Source organism: Canis lupus, chromosome 2 (assembly GCF_048164855.1).
Source record: "Canis lupus baileyi chromosome 2, mCanLup2.hap1, whole genome shotgun sequence".
In the NCBI taxonomy this organism is placed as follows: Eukaryota; Metazoa; Chordata; class Mammalia; order Carnivora; family Canidae; genus Canis; species Canis lupus.
In genome coordinates, this window is record NC_132839.1 from 7,650,805 (window position 1) to 7,666,479 (window position 15,675).

The following is a 15,675-nucleotide window of genomic DNA, read 5'->3' on the forward strand; positions in this document are numbered from 1 at the left end:
AAAGACAGAATTCTGGAACAGCAGAGACCTCCTGACTGTACTCAACCATTAGTGATAAGGTGTACATTGTTATTATAAAGAACTTGGCAGAGCTGCCTGGGTGGCTCAGTGGTTGAGCGTCTACCTTTGACCCAGGGTGTGATTCCAGAGTAATGGGATCAAGTCCCACATTGGGATCCCTGCAAGGAGCCTTCCTATGTCTCTACCTTCTCTCTGTGTCTCTCATGAATGAATAAATAAAGTCTATGAATGAATAAATAAAATCTTAAAAAAAAAAAAAGAACTTGGCAGAAACTCCACACAGCATCTTTTCTACCACCAAGTTCTTTAAAGTCATATTTGTTTTGGTCCAATGGCCCATGCGGCATGCTACTTAGAGGTTTTGTTATATTGCTTCTATATTCTGATCTGGGTGCCCTCAGGTGTGACAGCGTTCTGAAACACCCAATGAATAAGTTGAAGTAATATTTCCTTCTGTAATGGACACCATGAAGCAGACCTACCTACTGGTCATGTGCCTCTTTCTTGGTGGTAGGGGTTGGAAGGTGCAATAGCTTGTTCTGTGAGAGGATGAGCCAAAGGGTGATTCCACTAGATGTACCATAGGATTAGAGTGCTGACCTTCTAGATGTGGTATAGTCTTTAAACAAACTAACTTACTGATGCCACGTCCCTGATTGGTGTAATGCTGTGTCTCCAAGGGGCAGAGGAACAGTCCCTGTTTATCCTTCCTTCCTGTGATTGCCCTGAGAAGCATGAGCTTACCTTCCCCACAATTTCTGGCTGTGATGGACTAGAATCCTGGTTCCCAAATAGGGATAACCCTTCTGTCAGAAGACACAGTAGGGGCTCCACTAAACCTAAAGCCACCTGCCAGTCATTTTCCTCCTCGTCTAACTAGATCAAGAGGCAAAGAAAGGAGTTACGATGCTCACAAGTGTTATTGACCTCGGTTTTCATGAGAAGAATGAGACAGCTATTACCTGATGGGGAAGAAAGTATCGTGGTATTCAGAAGAGTCAATGGTGACTTCATGTCAAATAGTACCTTCCAATATATTTTAAATTTTATAAAAATCTTCCAAATAGCTAGCTATTAAAGGAGAAAGTAAAAACAGACCTAGGTGACCCTGTATAGATTACCAACGAGAATGCATCAATTAGGATGCACCCACCTACAAATAATCATCTCCCTAGTACGGGCTTAACCAGTGAAGTGATTACATAGTCAATTTTTAAAGACAGAGCTGTAGATCTTCCCATCTGTAATGGCTTGCTTCTCTCCCAGGGCAGAACTTCCACCCCACTCTATTGAAGCTGTTAGCAGGGGAGGGCAGTGGCCCACTTTTCCTTGAGTGACACTAGTGCTCTAAGGATAGGCATTGAGATAGTAGGGAGCAGCGTAGTAACAGCCTCTAATCTTCCTGGCTTGCCCCATCTGGCATGGATCCTCTACTCTAAAGGCAAGCTGTTTTGGACTTGACTGGGATCTCAGTATTCTTGAAGCCCTTATCCTAGGACTGGGAATTGTGTGGGGGGAAGGGAACCCCAGTCTTCTCATTTGTGCTTGTCTATTATAGAACTTCTAAATATAGACCTGGAGAGGACTAAAGACTCTGGTGGCCTAACTTTTCTGGGGTCTAACCATAGCCCTAGCCTAGGAGCTGGCTAGACTGGGATCTTGTGTCTTCTTGGTCACACATGCCCAGAGTCTACATTCATATTAGAACTCTCTCACACGGTTAGGAAGAGGGTAATGTGGTACAATGTCATGGCTCAAATGCATGGCTCAAATGCTTGACATTCTTAATGAAATTTAGCAAATTTTCCTGAATAAATATACACTTTATATATGTCCTTAGGAAAATTTCCAGAGACCTTACATTTAAAAAAAATTAGTTTGTACCAGTTAAGTAGTTGCTTTATTGAGAAGTGTATTGATTTCCTTACCACACCATTCTAGAATATTTACAACATCCATTTGAAGTCATACTTTATCATCTAGAAGTTCAGGTGAAGAAACCAAGGCTCAGAGAGAGTATGTAATTGCTTATAAATGAATTTCTCTAATTTAGTACAATGTTCTGTCCTGGAGTATTGAATTGAACACAAAACATGGATGAATAGAAAAATGTGTCTGGAATTACAGAAGCTTTAAAACCATGGAATTGAATCTAATATTCTTACATGTTTTATAGGAAAATTAGATCAAATGCATATCCATGTCATTACTGGAGTCACACTACCATAATTATAGGGCAGAGATTCGTGAACAGTTTAGGTTTTGTTGGCCCTGTAGTTTAGAATATAGTCTTCAACTCAAGATGTTGAAAGTAAATCTTCATAGGATTTATTGAAATTACTACTACAAGGTCCTTGTAAGTTTCCCTCTCTGTAAAAAAACTTGGAGTGAAAAATACTGAGAGATATTTGCTTTGGCCATTAAAACTTTGACACATATCTTTCATGCCTCGGTACACTGAATGACCTGGGATTCGAGCAGAGTCCAGTGCCCGGAGCAGATATGCTTCCCAGAGCCAATCGTCCCTCTTGACTCTGAACTTTGCCAGATGACCTCTGCTTTGGGAATGAGGCGAAGTGCTGGCTGAGACCGTATGCCAAAACCACTGCCATTGATCAATGAATGGCTGATCTCTCCAGGATACATAATGTCAGTCATGTTGCTTCTATGGAATCATTCAGGAAGGCATTCATGTTGCAGGGAAAATCAAACTTGTATAGAAATTCAGTTAGGTTCACTTAAACTAGTTCTATTATGTCAGGCCATAAGTACCTAAAATTTAAGAAGAATCACTTTACAGTCTGCATTAAGAGAAAATTCTGTAGTGAGGAAGAAGTGGATTTTGTTTGGCTTTTTACAATTTACTTATTTTTTTAGGATTTACTTACTTACTTACTTACTTACTTATAAAAGAGAGCATGTGGGCAGGGGAAGGTGCAGAGGAAGAGAATGAAAGAGAGTCCTTAAGCAGACTCTCTGCTGAGTATGGAGTCTGACAGGGCGCTCAATCCCAGGACACTGAGATCATGACCTGAGCTGAAATCAAGAGTCAGACACTTAATTGACTGAGCCACCTGGGCACCTCTGGCTTTTTAGTAGTTTGACTTGCAGACTTTCTGATCAAAATTCATAATTTATTTCCTCTCTCTTCTTTACTTTCCTTATGTAGGTAAAGGGTAAACAAGTGATTATATTTTGAAGAATGAAAGTAATAATATTGGAAATACTGATTCATCCGAGCAATCTTAGAACTGCTCTAGGCCAAAGTACACTGTATTGTGGTTGTCAATTAACTGATGCTATGATTGAATCCCTCATGATAGGCTGTGCTAGAAGGAGTATCGGGCATCTGGGTTTGCCTTCTACCTACACCACTTAAAAGGTCTATGACTTTAAACACTTTCTTTGTAATCTCTAATTACCAAATATATTTTTTAATATCTGTAATAATGTCTACTCCACATAATTTTTGTAAGTTTGGACTAATAACTATGCAAAAATATTCCTTTGTTCATAGTAGTGCAAAATGAATACAGCATATACACAAATAGGTATTTTCTGATTCACTTTCCATATAATGGAGCAGAGTTCTGATTAAGTGAACATGCTAAGTTTACTGATTCTTAAATGAAACTATGTAGCTATTAAGGAAACTTTATATATAATATATAATTTACATGCATGATATATGAATATGTTTTATATATATGTGTGTTGCATGTAATACATAATGCATGTTGTATATATACAGGTATGTGTGTAAATTTTGTGATACGAATCATTAGAGAAAGGATTGTTTTGTTGCATAAGTGTTTTGGGGACCACTGAATATTCATATACAAAAGTCTTTGATCCATACTTCATATCATATACAAAAATAAATTAAAAATCTTTTGTAATTCTAAAAGTAAAATATAAACTGTAAAAATTCTTGAAGAAAATGTAGAAGACCTTTGTAATCTATCAAAAGGCATCAATTTCTTAGATATGGCACCAAAAGCACAATCTATTTTAAAAAAAGTAGTTGGCAAATTGGTCTTCATCAAAATGAAAACTTCCATTATCCAAAAAACACAGAGACTAGAAACACAAAATAGGGATTGGGAGAAAATATTTGAAAATTGTGAATATCCTCAAACGCTCAAGTCTGTTCAAAACTTAATTAGAAAAAAACCCAAAAAACAATTAAAGTTGGCAAAGTATTTCAACATTTTATCAAATAATATGTATAGACAGAAAATAAGCACATTAAAAGATGCTACACATCCTCAGTCATTTGGGAAGTATAAATTAAAACAACAATAAGAGAAAACTATGTATTTATTAGAATGGATAAATTTAAACTATGATAAGTGTTGGAAAAGTGTGAAGAAAATCTTTTACATTTTTGGGAGGAATGCACAGTGGTAGACCACTTTGGTAAAATGTCAATGTCAATTTCTTAAAAGAAAACAAAAAACAACAACAACAAAACACTTACTGTGAGATCCATTGACTCCTGTACTAGCTATTTCTCCAAGAGAAATGAAAGCATATAGAAATATTCATATAAGTACTTTAAAAAATTCAATACCTAAAAACCAAATAACCTCCAAACACCTCAACTATGCAACCATCTGAGTGTTAGCTTTTGGACAACATCTTAATGCTATGTTTAGCTATGAAGAGTTCAAATATAGACTTAAGTTATGAATATTACATGGCTCATTTCATTTTTGTGTCAATAATTTTGGGTTCACAATAGTATATACATATATTAAAGATGAGAAAAGTCCACATATTTCATAATATCATTGGAGTATTTAAGTTTTTCCCTTACCTCGCAAGATGTATAATGTAATATAATTTACCTTTGTGATAAATACTATGTTTTTAACCTCAACACAAGAACGTGAATCTGTATGTGGATTTTATGAGTTTCCTGGAATGGATAGAAAATGTATTTTCTCCCCCCCCCCCTTTTTATGCTTCCTTTATAAAGTGACATAATGACTTAATCTATGGATTTGAAAGGTACCTTCACCATATCTCTTTTCAAGAAAATGAGTGAGTGATGGAATTAGAAGCTAATTGGGCAAGTGATATGATGAGCACTGGTGTTATGTGCAACTGATGAATTACTGAACACTACATCTGGAACTGATGATGTACTATATATTGACTAATTGAATTCAAATTTTAAATAAGAGGCTAATTAGAGAGGCTATGCAGAAGTCAGAACCTGGTCTTTGTATTTCTGAAGCATGGGTTCCAAAGAGGTAGCTTATTCAACCACTACGGGTCAGAAGTATAAAAGTAAAAGAAAAATGTCTGGAGCTGGACTCACGCATAATAAAATCTGAACCCCAAAGAAAGCCAATTGCATAGTTTGACAGTGACCCTGGAGGAGGCAAATCCAATTAATTGGAAAAAGGATTACTTTGAAGAGACCCCTCAAATGGGGCTTGCCAGAAAAGATCTATCTCAGTAGTAGATTTAAACAATAGCCATCAAGTCGGTTGGATTATCAGTGCTCCTATGCTAATCCTCCAGTCAGAGCATGAGATATTTCATCTGCATTTTTTAGAAGCTCTTTTCAAATTAAAAGATAACTTATAAAAACAATGCTCTGTGCACTCTTAAGCCCAAAACACCCTGAAAAACCAGTAGAAAAAAGACAAAAACAAGCACTATTGGCTACAAGTAATGCAGCCTCAGCTATACAAAGAGCAGAGGAACTCCTGTGTTAAGTAAAATTTAAATTCCAAAGATAACATTTCATAAGAAAGAGAAAGCATGTTCAAGCTAAAAAATAAGATTTTTCATTTGTTTGAAAAAGGAGAAAAAGAAATTCACAGTGGTGTAGTTTACTAAGAAACAAAATTATTAACTCTTAGTCTTTTGCTTTTAAGATAGTCATTAATGCAATGAAGACATTGAAGGAAGGTATGTAAGTGGAAATCACATTTTGAATCCATCAAAAATATATAAGGTTAATTGTTTGTACTTGGGACTTAGTTTTTCACTTATCAAATATTTATGTAACAACTAAATGTACCAGACGTTGTGTTAGACTTCATGTATTCACAAGTTAACAAGAGCTAGCTATCCTCAATAAACTTATCTTAAGAGTTTAGGTGGGTGAAGGAAAGAACACTAGAAAATAGAATAATTAGTAGTAGGTACCAAATAGATGCACTCATAACTGTTCTATCATTTTAACTTTTTAGAATAATAATTTTTAAAATCATAGAAATCTGTGTTGCTTTTGACAATAAAAACTTTATAAATCCCAACTATTTTACAAGTCATCCATATAGTTTCCTCCTGACTCTGATCCTACCAACTACATTCATCAAAGGCACTTACATGAAACATTGGAACTGACTGGTCATATCACTGGTCAAGGGCAGCATAAGGAATATTAGGCACATAACTGTATGACAAATATTCACATAAGCACTAATGATTTTTAAAATGTATGAATTTCTCAAAAAAATTATTTTTTGCCAGGAAATGAATAGATTTATTATTACAGAGACTTAATAGTGAAAAGAGTTATGAGTCCTTGCCATGAAAACTAGTACTTTAATGAAGAAGACACATAATAAACAAATAAATGCATAAGTAAGTAAATTGATACTATTACACGACCAATAACAAAGCAGGTGAAGCAAAGTTTAGCCTCAAATACTCAACATTAAGAGTAAGAAGTAAAGATTGATGGGGAGGAGAGGTACTGTGGATAGTGGGGCAAAAAAAAAAAAAAACACAACAAAACAAACAACAACAACAAAAAACCACTCTGAGAAGTCTTCAGTAAACAGAGACTAGAAAGAATTAAAGGAGTAAGGAAGGTATTAAGTGGAAGGATATCAAAGGCATCTAATTTGAGCACAAGCTTGAAACATTTGAGGGGGAAATAAAAGGCCAGAAAGGCCATAAAAGAGTAAGAGCCCCCCCCCCCCACCGTGAGTCGTGGAACCTCGCCCGAGGGTACTTGCAATAAAGCTCGTCTGGGATCCAAAAAAAAAAAAAAAAAGAGTAAGAGGAATAGGGTTTTCTGGGAAAGAAAATAACATGGAGTTCTAGACCATGGAAACGACTCTGTGTGATATTTTAAAACAGATGAGATACCATCGTACACAGGTCAGACATGATATTATTTATTCATTTGTTTTATTAATGTCACTCTAGCTTTGGGAGAGAGAATACCAAGCAGGTGCAGAAGCAAGAATCACAAAACATGTAATTGAGTAACTGCTTTAGTTTTGAGTTGCCAGTATTATGTTTGGAAAAATTGTGGATACTCTGGATGATGTCGTCATCACGTAGAGATTGGTCTCTCCTGTAGTAGTCAATACAGCATTAAATCTCCTCAATCTATTTAAAGACTTTGCTGATCCAAGGCTGGTTTAAAATTCAAATAGTTCGTGGTTTACTTTTCATTCATCAGCACTCCTGAAATTCCAGCAGAGAAGTAAACTTGGTGTAGTTGCCCAAACTAGGACAAAAATCATTAAAGCAACTATCTACCAACCATACCGTCCATAATTGATTACTGTTCAGAGATAGATACTTACTTCCCAGTGTCTTTTCTTGCACCTTGAGTTCATCCAGTTGACTAAAGGTTAAAACTAGTTAATTGTACTGCCATCACACATCGGGATTTAATGCTGTACCACTTAACCATCAGCAGTGTGGTCCTTAATGTCTTAATAGGAGTATGTGATCTAGCTCCAAAAGCCAATCTTAAGTTTGGGGGAGATTTCAAGATAACAAGAGTGAGGAAAAAAAGAAAGAAGAGATGATACTTCAGAAGCAAATTTAAAATTATTCATAACTGAGCAGGCCTCACTTCCCAATGAGGAAGTTTACCAGGTAAAGTGGGAGCTCTTATGGGTAGACTTATGAAACTACCACATCTTGGAGGAAGACAGGAGGGTACTTTGCCTATTCCAACCTATCTCTTATCTCTCAGTGTTCCAGCATCATCCAGTGAGAAATTAATATTTCACATTTCTGGGTTATAATACTGACTCATTTTGCCAATCAATCAAATTGTCTTGCCTGGATCTGGCCAAGTTATGGTGTCTTACAATGAAAGAGTCTAATAAGGCAATGGTAAAATCAAATCTCCATGCCTTAGAAGGTTGGGATAGCCAGTAGGAGAGGTATCTAGCTTCTCCTTAGAGCATGATGCAGAGGCCCATGGAACAGGAAGGACTAAGGACCTCTAGAAACTGCCTAAACTGGGTCTGGTAAAGGGCACAGTATATATTTAAGATTCATCAGTACGTTGATGATAAGTAAATGGGATCCGATTCTGCCCTGACCCCAAGCTCCCCCCTTGAAACTAGCTGTATCTGGAGTTAGTTTCTTCCTTCCTTCCTTCCTTCCTTCCTTCCTTCCTTCCTTCCTTCCTTCCTTCCTTCCTTCCTTTTTTCCTTTTTTCCCCTTTCTTTCTTTCTTTATTTATTTTTCATTGCTCTTCCCTTCTACCTTTTCCTTGCCTGAGGCTTTGCTCTGTTGATAGCTTCTCTAGAACACTTTCCTCCTTATCTTCCTATAACTCACTCTTCATATCATTAAGATCCCACTGTAAATCACCTGAATGGCCTTTCTTGTCATTTTTATTTAAAAAGACTCTTTCCAAAAAAAAAAAAGACCCTTTCCCATCAACCTGTCATTTTTATCCTTCTACTCTATATTATTTTCTTCATAGTGTTTATCACAATTAGAAAATCATTAAATGTATGTGTATATTTGGGTGTATGTGAAGATATGCATGTGTTGGCGTTTTAACTTATTATGTTTCTCCCATCATACAATATAAGATGCATAACAGCAACAATTTGCCTGCATTTTTTTTTTTTAACTTCTTTACTCTTCTATCTCCAGAGCCAGGACTAGAGCCTGAAAATATAAGGGCAGCAAAAGCTGTACCACTATGTATAAATGTGATGTCTAATTGATTATCTTTGAAATAGGTTTGAATCACATCCCACCATGAAGGAGAATAAGGAAAAAATTGAGTCAGTTAGTACATAGATTAATTAAATCCAATGAAGTGTTGAATCAGTTTGGGGATGGGGGTAGGGAAAAGAATTGTAAGCATGAACAGATCTAAGAATCAAGTAATAGTTAACTTCAATTTATGGATGTGGGCTCAGAGACCAAAACCTTTGTTATATAGTCCCCACTTAAGGACTGTAAGAGAGCCTCAAACAATGTCCACCCAAATTCCTACTTTCTTTTTTTTTTTTTTTTAATTCCCTCTTTCTAGTCCAGATCTGATTGATATGCAACTCAACCAGGGGAAAATGTAACACCAATTACATTGTTATAAACAATTTCTTGAAATGATAACATTACACAATTTTGTGATTGTGTAATTATTTGCTAGTGATTAAGGAAGGTTTATAGAATTAAATAGAAAGATGACATAAATCAATGGTATTCTTATTTGTATTTTATCAGTACATTTTGTATGTTACTTTTGGACTTAATTGTTTAATATATTTTGTCACAGAAAATTGTGATCCTATTTTAAAATATGTAATCGAATAATTGCTTGAGTCTTTGAGTTTAAGTTGTAAATAAAAGATAATTCAACTTTAAATTCTCAAAAACAATTGTGATTCACCACATTTAAGCTTGACTCATTAGACTCTAGGAATTACCTAAGTGCTTGTGAGAGTTCTTTTGTTTATTCAGACAATTTAAGGGCTTAGAAAGAACATAAATTACTAAATTATAAATTCTGATAACATTTAAATGTGTAAGTTACAAAAATTGTAGAAGTCATTTTCATTGCGATAATTAAATTATACTAATTTACTAGAGATGATATCTGTTGGTTGAATTTAAATGTTCAATCTATTTTCTCATATATTGACTCAACAAATTGAATTATCAATTTAAAAAGTCTAATTGCTACAAAAGAGGATTTTTTGTATTGTTTACAAAGATTAGCATCATGTAGACCATGGAATTCATTTTGAAAATATATATTAATTTAAGGGATGCCTGAGTGCCTCAGTCAGTTGAGTGATCAAACCTTGATTTAGGCTCAGGTCATGATCTCAAGGTCTGAGATCAAGCCCCATGCTGGGCTTTTCAGTGGTACAGAGTCCTCTTGAGGCTCTCTCTCCCTCTCCCTTTCCATTTGCCCCTCCCCCCACTCACACACATGCCCTCAAATGAATAAAATTTTAAAAATATATAAAATATATATTACTTTCTAAAGAAATATTGTAAATGAGTCAATGAATGAATAATTGTCTTTTATAGCTCTTTTAGGATAATTTCCTTTATTAAAATTTTCTAGAATCATCTCTGATGTTTGTTAAACAACACAGATTTGCAGAGTTTCCCTCACCTGGAGCTACTGTGATTGAATTGGTCTTGATGGATTCTAGAAATCTGTTTTTCACTAATGTCTCTTTTAACTCTCACAATAGGCAAAACTGTAGTACACTGCCCTAAAACATATTTCTAATTTGCTCCCTATCCAACCTAGGTCTGAAGTTTTTTGACTCAGTCCCATGTCTGATGCCATCAACCTTCCTGATGCAAACTTTCTCTGCATGGATGTGCATCAATGCCAGTTGATGTTCCTCTTTGCTAGCTGGGATTTCCTGGTTGTCTCCTGATCAGATTTGTCCTGAGCTAAGAATCCTGGATAATGTGTTCTGATCCATCAGCAGGCTGCTTACTAAGCTCATTTCATAATAATTCTTTTCAATTTACAACAGTCTGTTCATGTCAGAAATAGCCTCGAAAATAGCAAATTTGGATGGTAACTCACAGTAGACCTTGACTCCTTTATGTTCCTTTCAGAAAAGCAACTCAGTTATTATGAATGTTTATTGGAATATGTTAAGATTATACTAAGGCTCTTGAGTGACACTTTTCATTCTTTCCTTCTTTCTTTTTTTTAACACTATTCTAAAAATGATTCAGCTTTTGCTATTTGTAGTAAAATCAAATGCTTTATTCAATTGCAAATGTGGAAAATTACTTTCCAGTTTGATCTATTCCTAGGATGTACTATTTGAACATTAATAATTCCTTTTATAATTCATGGATCCTCAGTTTGCTATGAAATGATACTCTTTCCTGTGTAAAATCACAGGTAAACATGCTTATTCAATAACTACCAGCCAAAGACTTTGCTCAGACAATGGAAGATTGGTTCTCAAAGTTATTGAAATCTATGCCATTTTCTACTGTCACTTTATATTCAAAATACTTCATCTGAATCAGAACTGTGATTATTGAGGACTGTCTCTTCTATCCTATTGTCTGCCAGCAGAATTACTGGGGCTGAGTTGAATTTTCTAAATCTACTGGCTTTTTCTCAAAAAATAAAACATATATGCCTATTATTTAAGATAAATGGGTTATCCAGTTCCCAATGGATTAAAACAAAGAACAACCCAAAAAGCTCCCAAAACCATTGCTATCCATGAAGTCTTACAACAAAGTGGCAGCAGCCTATGTTACAAATCACCCTAAATTAAATTCACTCACGTATTTATCCTTATTTTTACTTTCTTTTCATAAATTGAAAGCACAATTCGGTCTTTTCTAATTCTAAAAATAAGAATAACTTTTGTTAGTCATGTCCTCTCCTAATTGAGGACAGAAAGATCAAGAAAGCAGTGTTTTGTAGGATCACTGTAGCTGCAAATTTGCAGCACAGTAATTGCCCAGCATGTGCTAACAAACTGTTCAGCTCATCCAGGCACACTCAGTCAAAGAGTGTAAGGAAGCAAAGAGAAGGAAGATAATCAATGGTAATCATTTCTGTATTTTTTTCATTTCCCTTCAAACGCCATTGTCATCTCATTTATGTGAGAAAAACAAAAAGCAATTTAGGAAGTTATCAAAATTAAAAGGAGAAAAGTGCAATTCAGAGACAGGAAATATTCATGTGAATTGAAAGGAAGGTTTGATTCCTTCAACATTGAATGAGTACACTTTTGCAGCAAGAAAGGATAACACAGAATGTTATTCTAGTGATAATGGCTATCGCAAGGAAAATCCAAAAGTATTTCATGATGAATTGAATTATGCTATGTATATCAGCAGGAGATAAGCAGACACAGTGGATTAGAGAATAGAGTAATAATATACAGTGTAGTCCACAGTTATTTTAGATTTTTCACATAACCAATTAAAAATGAGTGCTCTAGTATTCTAAAGGTATGGTTAACTGTTAACAGTTCCTATGCAAATATGGCTGATCATAATATTCATTGATGATCCAGAATACTTTCTTAGTGTGCAGATTTGTCGTGGCCATTGTTTATAGTAAGAATAAAATGAGCTCAAGTTTTTATTATTTTGTAGAGTTTCATGTTCATTTGCATGAACATATGTGTATATAGGTGTATTTTTCAGGCATGAGCTCCATTTGAATAAAGACATGCATTGAAAGGGATTTAAAGTTGACATCCCAAACAAAATACCCCAACATATATTCAAATTATAAAATCTGATTTTATAATATCCTTATATTACTTAGGCAAAATAAGGTAAACTCAAATGGATACACTTAGCTACTTGGATTTCAACACTTGTATGTCTTCCTTTGTTTTGGGTTAAGTAAGTTTAAATAAGTGTCTGATTTTAAATATTTGAAAAATAAAGTGCGATTATTTTCTCCAGAGTTTTGTTTCTGTGTTTCAGGATGTATTTTTGCTCATGACTCATGATGAATATTGAATCTTATAATATCTACATTTGGGAGATTATCAAGTCATAGTTTATGGTTATTAATATTTATTTTGTGATGATAACCTTAGAATTTGCTCTCTTCATATTTCCTGTTCCTAATTTCTGGTTTAATGGCCGGAGGAAAGGGGATAGAGAGCAGCACATCGAAAGAAAACCTGACCCAACTTTTAACTACTTTTATGGTTTAGATCTCACTTGCTTCCTTTTATTTAATTTACTAAGTTATTTGACTTTTCATATAAACACCATATTTAAGTCTATCATTCTGGATAATGTTCTACAAAGTTTTCAGATGCCCTGCCCACATACACAGTTACCTCCAAGCCTACTGGGTAACTAGTTTTCTAAAGTTTGAAATCTACTTTTCAGAAAACATTTTCATGATTGATCACAACTCATGAATAATCACAGTTCAGCCTATTTACCTCTTAGATAATATGACCCACTATGTATCCTCAGCAAATTATGAGCTAATCAGACAGGAATATCTTTTACATTGTTGAAATTATCATATATAGTCTATTCTCTCCCTTTTTAGGTGAATTCTGCAGTGAAAGTCTGTAATTCATTTCCTTAAAGGTATAAGACTGCCTGCATATTAGACTTGTCTGTAATTTTGTTCAAAACACTCGTATCATTTCTGTATATGGTCCTCCTCCTATTGAAGTGAAATACAAGTCTTCTACCCTTATAATTATCTATTTCTGTCTCTAGCATCCTAGACTTTATGCCTTGGAGATATAACTTAATTTTATTTTTTATTTATTTTCTATTTTTTAATAAAAGGTTTATACCAGAATAGTTGTAGATGTATAAAAAGTTGTTAAGATAATAGTATATGCTCCACATACCCCATATACTTCAATCCTAGATTTTCCTATCATTAACATCTTATATTACTGTTATATATTTGTCACAATAAACAAATATTGAAGCATTATTACCAACAGAAGTTCATATTTATCCAGATTTCCTTACTTAATACATAATGTTCCAGAATCCCATCCAGAGAACATTATATTTAGTCCCCATGGCTCATTAGGTTCCTCTTTCTGCAACATTTCTTAGACTTCAATTGTTTTCAATGACCTGGAAAATTTTTAAAAAGTACTGGTCAAATAATTTATAGAATACCTCTTGATTTGTCTAATATTCTTCTCATGATTAGGTTGTGGTTATGGGCTTTCTGAGGAAGGAAGACAGATGTGAAGGGCATTCTCACACATCCATATCAAGGGTACATGATATCAGCATTACTCATTACCATTGTTGTTACTTTTGCTCATTTGCCTGAAGCAGTGTTTGTCATGAATGACACTGTAACGCTACTCCTGTTTTGCTTTTTCCATACTGTGCCCTTGGAAGGAAGTGGCTATGCAGAGCTCATCCATCTCCTGGAAGGATATGTGGAGATTAAACGATGCACCACTAAATAACACATTGGCCAAAGGAGAAATCTCAAAAGAAATTAAGAAATGTTTTGAGTAAATGAAAGTGAAAACATAATTTATCCAAGTTTGGAGGATGAAGTAAAAGCAGTGCTTAGAGGGAAGTTTATAATATTAAACATATTATAAAAAAAGAAAAATCTAAAATCTATAAGTTTTTAGTTCTAATGGAACTAGAAAAAGAAGAGCAAACTGAATTCCAAGCAAGTAGGAGAAAAAAAAAAAAAAAAGAAGAAGAATTAGAGCAGAAAAAAAAAAAAAAAAACCTTGAAAACAGGAAAAACATAGACAAAATAATGAAACCGAAAGCTGTTAAAAAAAAAATCAATAAAATTGATAAGCCTAAGCTAGGATAACTAAGGGGGGGGGGCACAAATTACTTATAACAGAAATGAAAGAGGGGACATTAATACAGATCCAACAAACATTAAAAGGGTAATAAAGAAATGTTATGAACAACTCTATATCCACAAATTTGAGAATCAAGATGAAATGAGTCAACACCTTGAAAGACAAAAGCTGCCAAAACTCATAGAAAAAACGGACAATCTTAACAGGCTTATGTCGATGAAAGAAACTGGAAGATTTTAGGTATAGTGATAATTTTTTAAATACCAAAGATGTGATCCATGAAAAAAAAGTAATTGATAAGGTGGACTTGATTAAAATTTAAAACTTTTGCTCTACAGAGACCTCACAAAGAATGAGAAGATAAGCCACAGACTGTAGAAAATATTTTCAAAAGTCATATATGACTTAAAAAAACAAACTGCTATCCAAAATATACAAATAAATCTTAGAATTCAACAAGAAAACAAACAAACCAAATAGAAAATGTCCCTAAACCAGAACAGACACATCGCCAAAGAGATGTGTAAGCATATATAGATGTCATAAGCATGTGAAAAGATGCTTGGCATCATTTGTCATGAGAGAAATGCAGATTAAAACAACACTAAGATACCACTTAGAAGAATGGCCAAAATCCAGAATACTCGCAACACCAAATGTTAGCAAGAATATGACAAGGATGTGAAGTAATGGGAACCCTGTTCATTACCAGTGGGAATGAAAATGGTACAGCCACAAAGGAAGACACCTTTGGTGGTTTCCTACAGAACTTAATATACTCTTACCATGTGATCCAGCAATTATGTTCCTTGGTATTTATCAAAGTAGGTCAAAATGTATGTCCGCACCAAACCTACACAGGTATATAGCAGCTTTATATATAATTGCCAAACTTGGAATCAATGAAGATGTCTTACAGTGGATGAGTGGATAAACTGTAGTACCTCCAGACAATGGAATATTATTCAGTGCTAAAAAGAAATGAACCATCAAGCCAGGAAAATACATGGAAGAAACTTAAATGCACATTCCAAAAAAAAAAAAAAAAATGCACACTACAAAGTGAAAGAAGCTGATCTGAAAAGACTCCATACTGTGATGATGAAAGTCCCTACTTCAGATTGTGCCTTGA